The sequence below is a fragment of the Macaca nemestrina genome, chromosome 12 (assembly GCF_043159975.1).
Source record: "Macaca nemestrina isolate mMacNem1 chromosome 12, mMacNem.hap1, whole genome shotgun sequence".
NCBI lineage: Eukaryota > Metazoa > Chordata > Mammalia > Primates > Cercopithecidae > Macaca > Macaca nemestrina.
Genome location: NC_092136.1, coordinates 5,614,988 through 5,629,987, shown reverse-complemented (window position 1 = coordinate 5,629,987; position 15,000 = coordinate 5,614,988). Strand labels below are relative to the sequence as shown.

At 53.8% G+C, this 15,000-nt stretch overlaps 1 long non-coding RNA gene across 2 annotated transcripts in view; it reads left to right on the top strand.

The window, feature by feature from the left end:
- LOC139357412 (uncharacterized) overlaps positions 1-11,353 on the top strand; it is a 15,975-nt gene extending 4,622 nt beyond the window's left edge. Inside the window, exons 2-5 of one of the 2 annotated variants that reach the window (XR_011610442.1) lie at positions 6,630-6,737; positions 7,010-7,102; positions 8,532-9,251; positions 9,511-11,353. This is a non-coding gene — a long non-coding RNA (uncharacterized lncRNA). Of the gene's footprint in view, positions 1-6,629; positions 6,738-7,009; positions 7,103-8,531 lie in introns of both variants that reach the window. The other variant, XR_011610441.1, reaches the window with a different exon arrangement.
- The last annotated feature ends 3,647 nt before the right edge of the window (positions 11,354-15,000 follow it).

The following is a 15,000-nucleotide window of genomic DNA, read 5'->3' as shown; positions in this document are numbered from 1 at the left end:
TTTGCTTTCTCAAGTCTGAGAGATCTGGGGTCTTCTGTTTGGGGGAGACCATGTTTCCGAAACTTTTTATCAGAAGCAGCTACTTCCAGACAAAACTTCCTATTGTTCAGCCTCGAATGCATCTCTTGAATCTGGAATTTCCCCAACGCTCGATTCCACGGGATGGCTGAACAGATGACACTGGCTGGGGGGTGGGTGTAGGTGTGTTGGTGTGTATATTTCAAGTCACTTTTGCTTTTTAAAAAATATTTAATTCCAGGATCATTTTTTAAATTGTGATAAAACGTGCATAATATAAAATTTATCTTTAGCCGTTTATATATATTTTTTTCTTTAGATGGAGTCTAGTTCTGTCACCCAGGCTGGAGTGCAGTGGCACGATCTCAGCTCACTGCAACTTCCGCCTCCCGGGTTCAAGTGTTTCTCCTGCCTCAGTCTCCTGTGGAGCTGGGATTACAGGCGCCCACCGAACCCAGCTAATTTTGTATTTTTAGTAGAGACAGGGGATTTCACCATATTGGCCAGGCTGGTCTGAAACTCCTGACCTCAAGTGATACACCCGCCTCGGCCTCCCAAAGTGCTGGGATTACAGGCATGAGCCACTGCACCCGTTCCCATTTGTCCCTTTATCCACATCTGGGTCATGTCCATCTCTCTCCTTCCTAAGCCACACCTGCCTTGCACATTCTGTACCTTAAATGCTAGGTATAGGGCTGACAGCTACGAACACACATCAGATAGACTAGGAATGGGAAGAGGGAAGGAAAAAGAACTCAGTAATATGTACCATGTATTCACACCAAAGCAGGGATGAAAGCACACGTAACCGCCACGAGCCTTGTTCCTATGATTCCAGCTGGGCAGATAAGGCCTCCTTTCCCCGGCACGTTCCCATTGCCTTTGCCCTCCTGCCATCTCAGCTTGTCACTGTTCTTGGTCTGGTGAGGTGATCCAGGCCTTCTTTGTTGTTGTTGTTGTTGTTGTTGTTTTTGAGACGGAGTCTGGCTCTGTCACCCTGGCTGGAGTGCAGTGGGGCAATCTCAGCTCACTGTAACCTCCGCCTCCCTGGTTCAAGCGATTCTCCTGCCTCAGCCTCCCGAGTAGCTGGGACTACAGGCATGTGCCACCACGCCAGGCTGATTTTTTGTATTTTTAGTAGAGATGGGGTTACTACTAACCAGGATGTAGGCCTTCATTCTCGAAGGATCTGTGCCCTGGGTGGGGCTGCCTCTTTTGCATTGCTGTAGTTTCTTATGAATTTTTACCATGGGACACCGGAGTGCTAAGGGATGTGTCAGAGAATCTCCTGGATTCTAGGCACGGGTCTCCCATTGCATCATAGCAACCCACTTTCTCCTGGAGTCAGGGCCAGCCACCTCAGCCGGTGCCATGATCCCCTCTGTGCCGGTGGGCTCAGGGCTTGATGGTTCAGAGCCTACACTTCATCCTGTAGTCCCACAACGTGTCATCGCCTGCCATGGAAAGGTGGCGATGTGTCCAAAAATTGTTCCTTGCTTAGGATGATGGGGAACTTGGCAAGACAGAGAATTCAGTGGGTACAAACCTATGGGTCCATCGCATTTGTGGAAAACTAAGTTTCTTGATCAGCAGCAACGCGCGGGGAGCACAGTAATGACCTGTAAGGTCCCATACGCCCACGGATGGGGGTTCTGGAGGAAGCGTTGTAGGCAAGGAAGACAAATCCATATTCAAAACGAGTGATTGGCCGGGTGCGGTGGCTCATGTCTGTCATCCCAGCACTCACGTCTGTCATCCCAGCACTTTGGGAGGCCAAGGCAGGCGGATCACGACGTCAGGAGTTCGAGACCAGCCTGACCAACATGATGAAACCCCGTCTCTACTAAAAATACAAAAAAAAAAATTAGCCGGGCGTGGTGGGGCGCTCCTGTAATCCCAACTACCAGCCTGGGCGACACAGCGAGACTTCATCTCAAAAACACAAAACAAAACAAGTGATTATTCCAGAAAAAGCAAATCTCTGCCCCTTCCACAGTGGAATTAGTCCAAGGAAATCAACCTGCCACGCACGAGGTGGCTGGCGGTCCCCTGGGGAATGATGTCCCATCATGGGCCTGTAGGATCTCAACAGTGATTGTAGATGGATCCGCCTTGGCCGGGGGAAGCTCACATGGCTGAGCTCACGGGAAATCAGGTGGCCAGAGAAACAGGCTGAGCGTCATCCACGGAATAGGTCATCCGGTCCACCTGTTTAGTGAGAGCCTTCTCTGTGAGGCTGACCGGCGGCCAGTATTTACATGGGATACAAAGAACTATCTCCTCCCTTGTGCCCATTAAAAGGGATTCGCCTTCATGCCTCTTCCCGAGACCTTGGATTAATCGACCGGTAGTGTTCCTTCCAAGCTCCGGACGGGTCATTGGGTCCTGCCAATGAGTCAGTGTAGAGCCACATCTCTCACCATCTCTCCTTCTATGTAAAGTGAACAACCAGGTACACTGTTTGCAGGTCTGTCCCCAGACACTTCAAGGCCACCCTTCCTGGGGCTACAGCTCTGGCTGCCCACTTTCAGGCGATGCCAGCAGAGCCATACGTAAAACAGGCCTGGAGTTTTTTCTTCCTTGGTCAGCTGGTCATGAGGGACTCCTATGAGATCATTCGTGTGGATGGAGGGGGAGGAGCTCTGCAGCGAAGGGGGTGCCACAGGAGTCTGGGCCATCTGCTTATGCAACTGACTTCAGGAGCCACTCAAGTCTGAGCTCATGTGGCCCCCTTCCACCTGATCACGGTGCTGTGGCACACATCACGTGTATCCTGTGTTGGGTTGGTTACCGTCTAGTTTCAGATGGGCAACTCACATCCTGTGGGAAAATGTGACACATTTAGTCTTTTCTAGGGTCCAACAGCAAGCCAGAGGCTGTTTTCCTTTTTTTTTTCTCTCTCTCTCTTCCTGCCTTTCTTTCTCTTTCTTTCTTTCTTTCTTTCTTTCTTTCTTTCTTTCTTTCTTTCTTTCTTTCTTTCTTTCTTTCTTTCTTTCCTTTCTTTCCTTTCTTTCTTTCTTTTTATTTCTTTCTTTCTCTTTCTTTCTTTTTCTTTCTTTCCTCTTTCTTTCTTTCTTTTTCTCTTTCTTTCTTTCCTCTTTCTTTCTTTCTTTTTCTTTCTTTCCTTCCTTCCTTCCTTCTTTCTTTCTCTCTCTCTTTCTTTCCTTCTTTCTTCCTTTCTTTCTTTCTCTCCCTCTTTCTTTTTCTTTCTTTCTTCCTTCCTTCCTTCTTCCTTTCTTCCTTTCTTTCTTTTTTTTTTTTTGACAGAGCCTTGCTCTGTCATCCAGGCTGGAATGCAGTGGCCTGATCTCGGCTCACTGCAACCCCCGCCTCCTGGGTTCAAGTTATTCTCCTGCCTCAGCCCTCCAAGTAGCTGGGACTACAGGCGCCTGCTACCACGCCTGGTTAATTTTTGTATTTTTAGTAGAGATAGGGTTTTACCATATTGGCCAGGCTGGTCTTGAACTTCTGACCTTGTGATCTGCCCTCCTTGGCCTCCCAAAGTGCTGGGATTATATGCATGAGCCACCACACCCGGCCTTTTCTCTTTTTTGTTCTTGAGACAGAGTTTCACTCTTGTCACCCAGGCTGGAGCGCAATGGCGCCATCTTGGCTCACTGCAACCTCCGCCTCCCGGGTTCCAGCAATTCTCCTGCCACAGCCTCCTGAGTAGCTGGGATTACAGGCACCTGCCATCATGCCCGGCTAATTTTTGTATTTTAGTAGAGACGGGGTTTCACTATGTTGGCCAGGCTGGTCTTGAACACGTGACCTCAGGTGATCCGCCTTGGCCTTAGCCTCCCAAAGTGTTGGGATTACAGGCGTGAGCCACGGTACCCGGCCCAGAAGCTGTTTTTCAAAAGGAGAATAGTTATCTTCAGAAGAGGACATGTCTTTGCTCTAAAATCCCAATGGTCTCTTCTGTGACACCTGTTGGAGCCTTCCAGAGGCCTCATACAGAGTCCCTACCTGCCCCGGACACCTCCAGATCCACTGGATCTGTTGGGTCACTTGGCCTCAATAGCACGACAGCTTGAAAGCAGCCTGGATGTACTGCAGAGCCTCCTCTCATCCTGGGTCCTGAAACTGGCAGCAGCCTTGCAGGTTACCAGTGAGTCCGCCGGAAGAGCACACCTGGATGAGGCGTAAGCTGCGCCAAAACCCAGAGCCCCGCCAAAGGTCACACCACTTTTTTAACAGGAGGAGGTGCCTGGTCTTCCTCTTCAAGGGGCTATCTCAACATGCCCCACACCATCGTACCCCTAGAAACGTCACTGAGATGTTAGGCATTTTGTGGGGCTCATTTCCCACTCGCTGACATGCATGTGTCTTGCCAAGATGGCTCGGGTATTTCCTGATTCTTGTCAGGTCCAACGCATGCATGCTATCACTACGGTGGACCAGTGTGTCAGCCTGTGGAATGGTGAGGTAATGGAAGTACTCCAGAACTAGCTGGGACAGAGGGCTGGGGAGTTGGTAGGCCTGAGGTAACGGGGCAAAGGTATTTTGCTGTCACTGCCCAATGGAACAAGCTTCTTGTTTGTTTCTATTTTTTTCTTTTTCTTTTTCTTTTTTTATGTGTGTTCTGAGACAGTCTCGCCCTGTCGCCCAGCCTGGAGTGCAGAGGTGCAATCTTGTCTCATTGCAACCTCTGCCTCCCAGGTTCAAGCAATCTTGTGTCTCAGCCTCCCGAGTAGCTGGGATTCCAGGCATGCACCACCATGCCCAGCTAATTTTTGTATTTTTAGTAGAGATGGGGTTTTGGTATGTTGGCCAGGCTGGTCTTGAACTCCTGACCTCAAGTGGTCCTCTGCCTAGGCCTCCCAAAGTGCCGGGATTACAGGCATGAGCCACCACGCCTGGCCTGTTTCTGTTAAGTAATGAGTATAGAGATAAAAGAATTGGTATTAAGTGTTGGGAGCTGTGTTGACTTGCTCCATAAAAACATTACATCCAGAAGAGCACAGGAAGTTGCAGTTACTGCCTGACTAAGTTCACAGTATGACTTTTGGTTTTCCATGTTGAGAGAGAGAGGCAGGGCTGGTGGCGTCCATGTGGCCCTTTCTACCATAGTAGCCCTCACCCTAGCAGTCAAGGAGCCACTCCATAGCTTCTGCACGACTGAGTACCTTTTCCACTGTACTTTCCAGAGCCAGAAAATAACTATAGGGTGGGTTTCAGGGCCTGCGGAGCCTCCCGTGAGACGGATCAGAACAAACCCCATTCATTGCTTGATCTCCAAAAGCCAGTGCTGTGACTGTGGGACCGCAGTGGCTGTGTGTGTCAGGCAGAACGGGTACCGCTAAGACTCAGTGCCCTGTGACCCCCCTCCCCTCTGGGTATTTGCCTTTCCACAGTCACCCTTCCCAGATAAATGGCACAGGTCCCTTTGGGAACAGCAAGGAAAACGTGTGTACCTTGTAAATGCTTGGAGCAGCGTCCTTCCTCAGTGAGACCCAGCCCCACTTTATTCAAGGAGCTCTGGGTAAAATCTGGGAACTGGGTCGGGGCGCCGAGCCTCCACCACAGTGACTTGAGTCAGCTGCCTGTTCACAGATCCCCTTGATCAGGTCAAGTAAGATCTTAGTACATTGCCCAGATATTAGGCCGAACGATGTTAAATTGTAGTGTTTCTTGTTGAAAATGGTGAAACAGCTGGGCACAGTAGCTCGCACCTGTAATCCCAGCACTTTGGGAGGCCAAGGCGGGTGGACCACGAGGTCCCAGCTACTCGGGAGGCTGAGGCAGGAGAATCGCTTGAACCCAGGAGTCAGAGGTTGCAGTGAGCCGAGATCACGCCATTGCACTCCAGCCTGGGTGACAGAGTGAAACTCCGTCTCCATAAATAAATAAATAAATAAAATCATGGGTCACCACCGCTCCAGGTTTCAGTTGCTGGAATGGGCCAACTCTGACAGCCACTCCCAGCTGCCGAGTGGACACATGGAGCTTAGAATCTCTGGCGAGTGCACCATATCAAAATAATTAAGCCCAACCCGACATTACTTTCTTTCCCCCGGTCTGACACCCTTAGGGTTTGTTCTCATACAGATTTCCTAGGTTTCTGCCAATATGAAGTGGAAATGACTCCTAATTATTTTGTTACGTATAGCACATCTTCCTGGGTCAGATTTTGTGGCCACATTCCTGGAGCTTGCTGGGATTGCGGTTTAGTTACAGATCTAGAAGCCGGAGGTGGTAGGGGCTTTTGAGGAAGAGTCTGCCCTAGGATTAGAATCTTCCCAGATGGAATCCGTTCCCCATCAGTGCCCTGACTTTCACGGAAGAGAAGCTTGCGGCCCTGAGTTCAAGCGCAGAGTAGTTGAACTTGATTCTATTTTGCCACCCAGGGGATCAGAGTTTGGGGTTGTTTTTTTTGATCTCTCAACTCAGTGGCTACAAGAGATATGGGCTTCCTTTCAGGCACCAGTGGAGGTTTTCTGGTACTTTAGGTCTTGAACTGGATATTTAAAGCCCTGAGCTCTTATTTTTTTCCCCAGCAAATTCTCCAATGCGATAGGAAGTGGCCGCCAACTTCACAGGATGCAAACTCTTTATTTTACCAGCACGTTCTGTTGCAACAGCTACCGTCGTCCATTTGCCTTCTGCAGGCCCTTGACTCCATGTGATCGCTGGTGAAGACTGCAGCAAGCTTCCCACACCTTCCCCAGCCCCCGCCTCCAGCTCCTCCTGCATTTGTGGAAGCCCTGATTTCTACAGTAAGCCCCTTTTTCTCTGGAATGCATGGAGTGGCCCTGCTTTCCTTTCCCAACTCAGATGGATATGGTGTTTAATTTTTTAGTTTAAAAAAAACTTCTTTTTGAGATAGGATTTCGCCCTGTCACCGAGGCTGGAGTGCAGTGCAGTGGCACGATCACAGCTCTCTGCAGCCTCAACCTCTGGGCTCAAGCGATCCTCCCGTCTCAGCCTCCCAAGTAGCTGGGACTACAGGCACGCACGACACCTGGCTAATTTGTTGTATTTTTTGTAGAGATGGGGTTTCGCAGTGTTGGCCAGGTTGGTCACAAACTGCTGGGTTCAAGCGATCTGCCTGCTTCAGCCTTTCAAAGTGCTGGGATTACAGGTATGAGCTACCTCCCTCCCTTCCTTCCTTCCCTCCTTCCTTCCTTTCTAGATGAGAGTCTTTTTTTGCCCAGGTTGGACTTGAACTCCTGGGCTCAAGCGATCCTCCCTCCTTAGTGCCCGAGTAGTTGTGACCGCAGGCAGGAGTCCCTGCAGCCTGCTTTTCCTAGTCTGTTTCTCTTAAGACTTTACTTGCCCTTCTACTCCTTTCAGTTTCAATATTCATTTCTTAATTAGTTTTCTCTTTTATTTAGACGCCTTTCTGCTTTCATCATCTCTTTACAACTTTTCCTTTTCACCAATTGCTTCATTTCTGAGTTTTTCTAGTTCTGATTTATGCTATTTTCCATAACTTCTATTAGTTTCTTAATATCTAAAATCATAGATACTATGATTATCTGTGTTAAAGTGACTGCTTCTCTCTGTTTTGAGGACGTGTCCTTTGGGCACACCATTGTTGGCTGGGTAGAGCTGTCATTCTGCTCCTTAGTCTCTCTCTTTTATTTTTATTTTTGAGATGGAGTTTCACTCTTTTTGCCCAAGCTGGAGTACAATGGCAAGATATTGGCTCACAGCAACCTCTGCCTCCCGGGTTCAAGCGATTCTTCTGCCTCAGCCTCTGAGTAGCTGGGATTATAGGCCTGTGCCACCATGCTCGGCTAATTTTTGTATTTTTAGTAAAGGTAGGGTATCACCACATTGGTCAGGCTGGTCTCGAACATCTGACCTCAGGTGATCCGCCTGCCTCAGCCTCCCAAAGTGCTGGGATTACAGGTGTGAGCCACTGTGCCCAGCCTGTCTCTTTCTTTTTGAGACGGATCTTGCTCTGTCTCCTAGGCTGGAGTGCAGTGGTGCGATCTCGGCTCACTTGCAACCTCCACCTCCTGGGTTCAGGTGATTCTCCTGCCTCAGCCTCCTGAGTAGCTGGAATTACAGTCACACACCACCATGCCCTGTGAATTTTTTTTTTTTTTTTAGTAGAAACGGGGTTTCACCATGTTGGCCAAGCTGGTCTTGAACTCCTGACCTCAGGTGATCCGCCTGCTTCAGCCTCCCAAAGTGCTGGGATGACAGGCGTGAGCCACCGCGCCCGGCCTGTCTCTCTTTTTGTATAGCGCCTCTGTATGGGTTTGGACAACACTTCCTGTTGATCATTTGTCCCCCACAGTGAGACGCCTCTTTCTGAATATCTCTGGGGGAAAGATGGGCCAGGATAGCTCCCTCGAGAACGCCCTCTGTTATTATTAGGTTGGTGCAAAAGTAATAAACTGCAATTACTTATGCACCAACCTAATAGTTCTGAGAAGAGATGGTAAATACAGCCCCTTGCTTTCTGCAACCTGCTGCCTCTGCTCTCTTCTCTCCCTTTTATTGGGACCTGTTTTCCTTTCTGCTTCTGCCCTGGTCAATTTGGATTCTACTACCCCCAGCAACATCTTCTCGGCGCCGGGCTTTGTCTTGCAAGTGAGTTGCACTTGGTTAATTTCAAGAGTCCGTGGCCCAGTGGCTCCCGCACCATCTGCCTTGCTGCTTTCTCCTTGCAGGCGCCTGTGAGTGGAAGGAAGGCTGTGAGTCTCCCTGCTTTGACTCTTGTTCTCTGACTGGACCATGGGCTTTCCAGGGAGTACCTGCTTGTGATTTGGGGGTCTCTCCAGATCTCAGGATCATCAGAATCCCCCTCTGCATTGACTTCTCTCCTCTCCCTCTCCTGCGGTTGCTGATACCATGCAAGGCTTGTGGCTGTCAGTGACTTGTACCCACCTGCTTGTGTGCTGTGGACACCTTGCCACCTAGTCTCACTGTGGCTGTTATCCAGAGGTTTTTGGTTTTGCTATCCTAGGTGCTCTGTCAATCGTTGGGGAATTGGGGGAGGTAAAAAAACTACGGCATCACTGTCCCATCTTCCCAAAATTGCTTTTAAACCCACTTACCGAAAAGTAGCAGAAACATTCATTATAAAAGCCGCAGTGTGGATGGCAGCTCCCAGTGTTTTTCAGGGGAAATGAGAAGCTCCAAAGAGCAGAGCATGACATGTCTCTGGGCCTGGCCTCTGTCTTGAGACTGCAGAGACCCTACGGATAGAGCTGTAAGCAGGGCTGCCCTGTCCTGTTGCTGGGTTGTGTACTCCTCAAGTGCCCTTGGCTGAGAGGGTAAGTGGGGCTGAATCCCAGCCCGTGCTCCACCATGCTGAGTCCTGGGTCTGGTCCTGGCATGCACCCCTCCCACCTTGATAATGCACGAAGGCCCTAGCAGCTTTCCTGACTATAGGGGAGGGTGTGGCTGCGTGGTTTTGAGGCCTCTTTCTGCAGGTGGGCGGTGGGGGCGGTCCCTGCAGGGAGGTCTGCAAAGCCCGAGTTCTCTCCCTGAGATGGGGAGAGCCACCGCCACATTCCATGCATGTCCTCCCAGGTCTGAGCTTTACCAAAGTCGCTTCTGGTAGAAATGCAGAGCTCCCTCACCTCCGTCCTGACCCGTGCAATCTTCAGCCTCATCTGGGAAAGAGGCTTCCGGGAACAGGAGCAGGGGGACCCTCAGCCAAGCCAGGAGCTGGATGAATTATGCTGGCTTGGCCCAGCCCAAAGGGGCTCCAGGTAGAGAGGGACCGGAGAGCCACAGTCCTCCTGGAGAACTTTCCCCAACTTTCCAGCCCCTGCCCCGCCATGGACTGCTGGGGTCCCTGGTTGGTGCAGGCCCTTTTCCGCCTCTTAGTTTGTGATCACACTATTTTCCTTACCACTGTCTCTTGGAAAACTTCCATGCATCCTTCAGGGCCCAGCTCAGATGTCACCTCCTCCAGGAAGCCTCCTCATGAAGCCTTGCTCCTTACCCCAAGCTCAGTTTGTCGCTTCCGTAAGCGCTGCTGCTCCTGACTCCATTCAACACGCATGGGTTCAATCGTGCAGCCAACCAACGTTTGCTGAGCAGCTACTATGTTTTGAGTCTCTGTGTGTTACCCTGGGGTAAATGAGACTGACCTGGCTCCTGGCCTCGGGGGGTGTGTGGTGAGATTGTCCCTGTGGTGAGCTTGTTTGCCTCTCCCCAGGGATGGGCACCATGGCAGATATGCTGCTGACCCCAGTGCCCAGCAAGGAGCTGGAACGCAGGAGATGCTCAGTGGGGGTTTGGTGCGTGGACCGGGTCTCATTCACCCTCAGCTCACCGCAAAGCCCTGAGGTGGGTGTCCTGTGGAGCCCCTTCCTGTGCCGGAACACCCCCAGACTTTTCTTTCGCAGCCTGGGGCTCATTGTCTGAGGGCAGGGTTACCACCTTTAAGACATCGTGAGGTTCGGCCACCTCAGAGCAAGCTGCCCCCACCGTGGCTCCTCTTCAGGCCCAGCGGGGAATGGCTGCTTGCACCAGGTAACGGCAGCCCAGTCTCAAGCCATCGCGTCCCAGAGGCACCTGGTCCCCCTGGAGCATCGGCCTCCTTCCTCTCTAATCTCCCCAGGCCTCCCCCAGGGGCCTCTTAAAAGCACAAATCCCACATGTTTCTCTCCCTTGCTCAAGACCCTCCGGTGGTCTTCTCCTTGCTCACGGAGTGAGGTCTAAACCTCTCAACACGGACACCAGGCCCCACGGGGTCTGCAGCTGCCCCTCACTTCCTTTGGGTCGTCTCCTCTCAAGCTCACGGCTCCCAGCACTTCCCCTGCACACTGGCTCCTCCTGCCTCCCTGTCTGTACCCAGGGCGTGGCGGACCCTCATCAGCCTTTGCACTTCAGCTGAAGCAGCGCCTCCCCCCAGAGGCTCTCCCCGTTTATCTCATTTAAAGATGGCCCTGCTGCGTGTGCGCTTTTGAAAATTGCACCATCATTCACTTACTATAAAATGGGCTCTTTTGAAAGGATACCCTTCAATGGTTTTTAGTATATTCACAAGGTTGAAAAACCATGACCACTTTCCAATTTCAGAATGTTCTCATCACCCCAAAAGGAAACCCCATCCCTGTTAGCAGTCTCTCCCTCTTCCTCCCTCCCCCCAGGCCCTGGCAACCATAAAGCTGCTTTCCCTCTCGGGACCTGCCTATTCTGGACATTTTGTATAAATGGAATCACGTAGTATGTGGCCTTTCGAGCTTCCTTCACTCAATGTCATGTTTCCAAGATCCACTCCCATTGAAGCCGGTGTTGGTGCCTCACTGCTTTCTGTGGGCGAATAACACACAGTCTGGGGGGTGGGTTACGTTGGTTCCTTTCATCAGTCCCTTTGTAGCACAAGTCCAGTTTGTACCTTTTATTTTTATTTTATTTTATATTATTTTATTTTTGAGATGGAGTCTCGCTCTGTCTCCCAGGCTGGAGTGCAGTGGCACGATCTTGACTCACTGCAAGCTCTGCCTCCTGGGTTCAAGCAACTCTCCTGCCTCAGCCTCCTTAGTAGCTGGGATTACAGGTGAGCACCACCACATCTGGCTAATTTTTGTATTTTTAGTAGAGACGGGGTTTCACCACGCTGGCCAGGCTGGTCTCAAACTCCTGAGGTCAGGTGATCCGTCTGTCTTGGCCTCCCAGATTGCTGGGATTACAGGTGTGAGCCACTGCGCCTGGCCTGTACTTTTTATTTATCTGTGTGCTTGTTTTTATTTTTGTTTTAATAATAATAAAAAAAATTCGCCGTGTGCAGTGGCTCATGCCTATAATCCCAAAACTTTGGGAGGCCAAGGAGGGAGAATCACTGAGCCCAGGAGTTCAAGACTAGCCTTGGCGACATAGCAAGACCCCGTCTCTACAACCAAGAAACAGAATAGCTGGATGTGGTGGCACACGCCTGTGGCCCAGCTACTTGGGACTGAGGTGGGAGGATGGCTTAAGCTGGGGAGGTCAGGACTGCAGTGAGCTGTGATTGTGCCACTGCACCCCAGCCTGGGCGACAGAGCTAGACCTTGCCTCAAAGGAAATAAATAAATAAACAGAAAAGATGAGTGAAAGTCCTAACTGCCTTTGTCTCTAAAAACCTTTTTTTAGAGACAGTCTCGCTCTGCCGCGTGGCTGGAGCTGCCATGCCCACAGCTCACTGCAGCCTCAAACCGCGGGTGCTGGGTGTGTGGGGAGTGTGGGGAGGGTCTGAGCTCGGCACTGCCTCCTTGCAGGGGTGCGTGGTGCCGTCCGCTGCATGTTTGCACTCCCCGACCCAGGACAGACTGGTGGTGCCCCCTTGCTGGCCCCTCCACGCAGGGAGATTTGTACCCCAGGAACAGCTCCCAGCCATGGCCAGCGACCACCGGGAGTGGGGAGAACACCGTGCTTCCCCACCTCCCCAGTACCTCCGAGGCTTGTTCTATGTGGTCTCCCAGAGGTCTCCATGGGGCCTAGCCCTGCTGCCACTGCTGAAAATCCCGTAATTGGGCTTCTCCCCTCCCATGCACCCCTTCCCTCCTTCCCTCCCCCTCTTCCCAGGCTCTCCACCCAAACACACTACTTGTGCTGAAATCCTTGTCTCAGCGGGAGTGTCCAGGGCCCCGGCCTAAGACCTGGCAAGGCCCCAGCTTCCACCCCACTGGCTGTCCTCCCAGGCAGGCCTGACTGGCCCCCGCTTCTCCCGGGGCTTTATCCCCTGGGCCCCTCCCAGCCTTCTCCCCTCTCTGTACCCCCGACCCCCTCTCCTGGGGCTTCACCCCGGGGGCCCCTCCCAGCCTTCTCCCCTCTCTGTACCCCCGACCCCCTCCCTCTCCCAGGGCTTCACCCCGGGGGCCCCTCCCAGCCTTCTCCCCTCTCTGTACCCCCGACCCCCTCTCCTGGGGCTTCACCCCGGGGGCCCCTCCCAGCCTTCTCCCCTCTCTGTACCCCCGACCCCCTCTCCTGGGGCTTCACCCCGGGGGCCCCTCCCAGCCTTCTCCCCTCTCTGTACCCCCGACCCCCTCTCCCAGGGCTTCACTCCAGGGGCCCCTCCCAGCCTTCTCCCCTCTCTGTACCCCCGACCCCCTCTCCTGGGGCTTCACCCCGGGGGCCCCTCCCAGCCTTCTCCCCTCTCTGTACCCCCGACCCCCTCTCCTGGGGCTTCACCCCGGGGGCCCCTCCCAGCCTTCTCCCCTCTCTGTACCCCCGACCCCCTCTCCCAGGGCTTCACTCCAGGGGCCCCTCCCAGCCTTCTCCCCTCTCTGTACCCCCGACCCCCTCTCCTGGGGCTTCACCCCGGGGGCCCCTCCCAGCCTTCTCCCCTCTCTGTACCCCCGACCCCCTCTCCTGGGGCTTCACCCCGGGGGCCCCTCCCAGCCTTCTCCCCTCTCTGTACCCCCGACCCCCTCTCCCAGGGCTTCACTCCAGGGGCCCCTCCCAGCCTTCTCCCCTCTCTGTACCCCCGACCCCCTCTCCTGGGGCTTCACCCTGGGGGCCCCTCCCAGCCTTCTCCCCTCTCTGTACCCCCGACCCCCTCTCCCAGGGCTTCACTCCAGGGGCCCCTCCCAGCCTTCTCCCCTCTCTGTACCCCCGACCCCCTCTCCTGGGGCTTCACCCCGGGGGCCCCTCCCAGCCTTCTCCCCTCTCTGTACCCCCGACCCCCTCTCCTGGGGCTTCACCCCGGGGGCCCCTCCCAGCCTTCTCCCCTCTCTGTACCCCCGACCCCCTCTCCCAGGGCTTCACTCCAGGGGCCCCTCCCAGCCTTCTCCCCTCTCTGTACCCCCGACCCCCTCTCCTGGGGCTTCACCCTGGGGGCCCCTCCCAGCCTTCTCCCCTCTCTGTACCCCCGACCCCCTCTCCCAGGGCTTCACTCCAGGGGCCCCTCCCAGCCTTCTCCCCTCTCTGTACCCCCGACCCCCTCTCCTGGGGCTTCACCCCGGGGGCCCCTCCCAGCCTTCTCCCCTCTCTGTACCCCCGACCCCCTCTCCTGGGGCTTCACCCCGGGGGCCCCTCCCAGCCTTCTCCCCTCTCTGTACCCCCGACCCCCTCTCCCAGGGCTTCACTCCAGGGGCCCCTCCCAGCCTTCTCCCCTCTCTGTACCCCCGACCCCCTCTCCTGGGGCTTCACCCTGGGGGCCCCTCCCAGCCTTCTCCCCTCTCTGTACCCCCGACCCCCTCTCCCAGGGCTTCACTCCAGGGGCCCCTCCCAGCCTTCTCCCCTCTCTGTACCCCCGACCCCCTCTCCTGGGGCTTCACCCCGGGGACCCCTCCCAGCCTTCTCCCCTCTCTGTACCCCCGACCCCCTCTCCTGGGGCTTCACTCCAGGGCCCCTCCCAGCCTTCTCCCCTCTCTGTATCCCCGACCCCCTCTCCTGGGGCTTCACCCCGGGGGCCCCTCCCAGCCTTCTCCCCTCTCTGTACCCGCGACCCCACAGGCCTCTGGGCTCGGACTTCAGCCCTCACTTTCCCGACGCCACCCTGGTGACTCTCATCCCCCACGGCCCCATCCTTGGCTGCCACCACAGGCCGTTTTGTTCCCAACATAGCAAATGGCCCGGGTCTCCCCAAATTCCTGTTGCTTGTGTCATATGCAAGAGAACTCAAAATAGCACGTGCAGCGCGCCCTGGCCTGGGAAGTATCTGGTTTTCCCAGGGGTTGGTCCCCAGGGCAGGACAAGGGGTTTGCTCACCAACGCCCCATGTTTGGACCCTGTGCCCGGCTCACACGCTCTCCTTCCCCTCCTGGGCCAGGCTTGGCATTCACTGTGCCCCTCACTTACTGTGTGACCTCAGACAAAGCACACAGCCTCTCTGAGTCTTCATTTTCCAGTGTGCAACAGAGGGATAAACCCTGGGCTGCTCTGGGCAGTAGTTTCAAGGTTGAAGTGTGACAGGGATGGGAGAATAGTTCGTGAGCTTTTTTTTTTTTTTTTTTTTCAGACAAGGTCTCTCTCTGTCACCCAGGCTGGAGTGCAGTGAGCAGTGGTGGGATCACAGCTCACTGCAGCCTCGACCTCCCCAGCCTAAGCGATCCTCCCACCTCAGCCTCCCAAGTAGGTGGGACTACA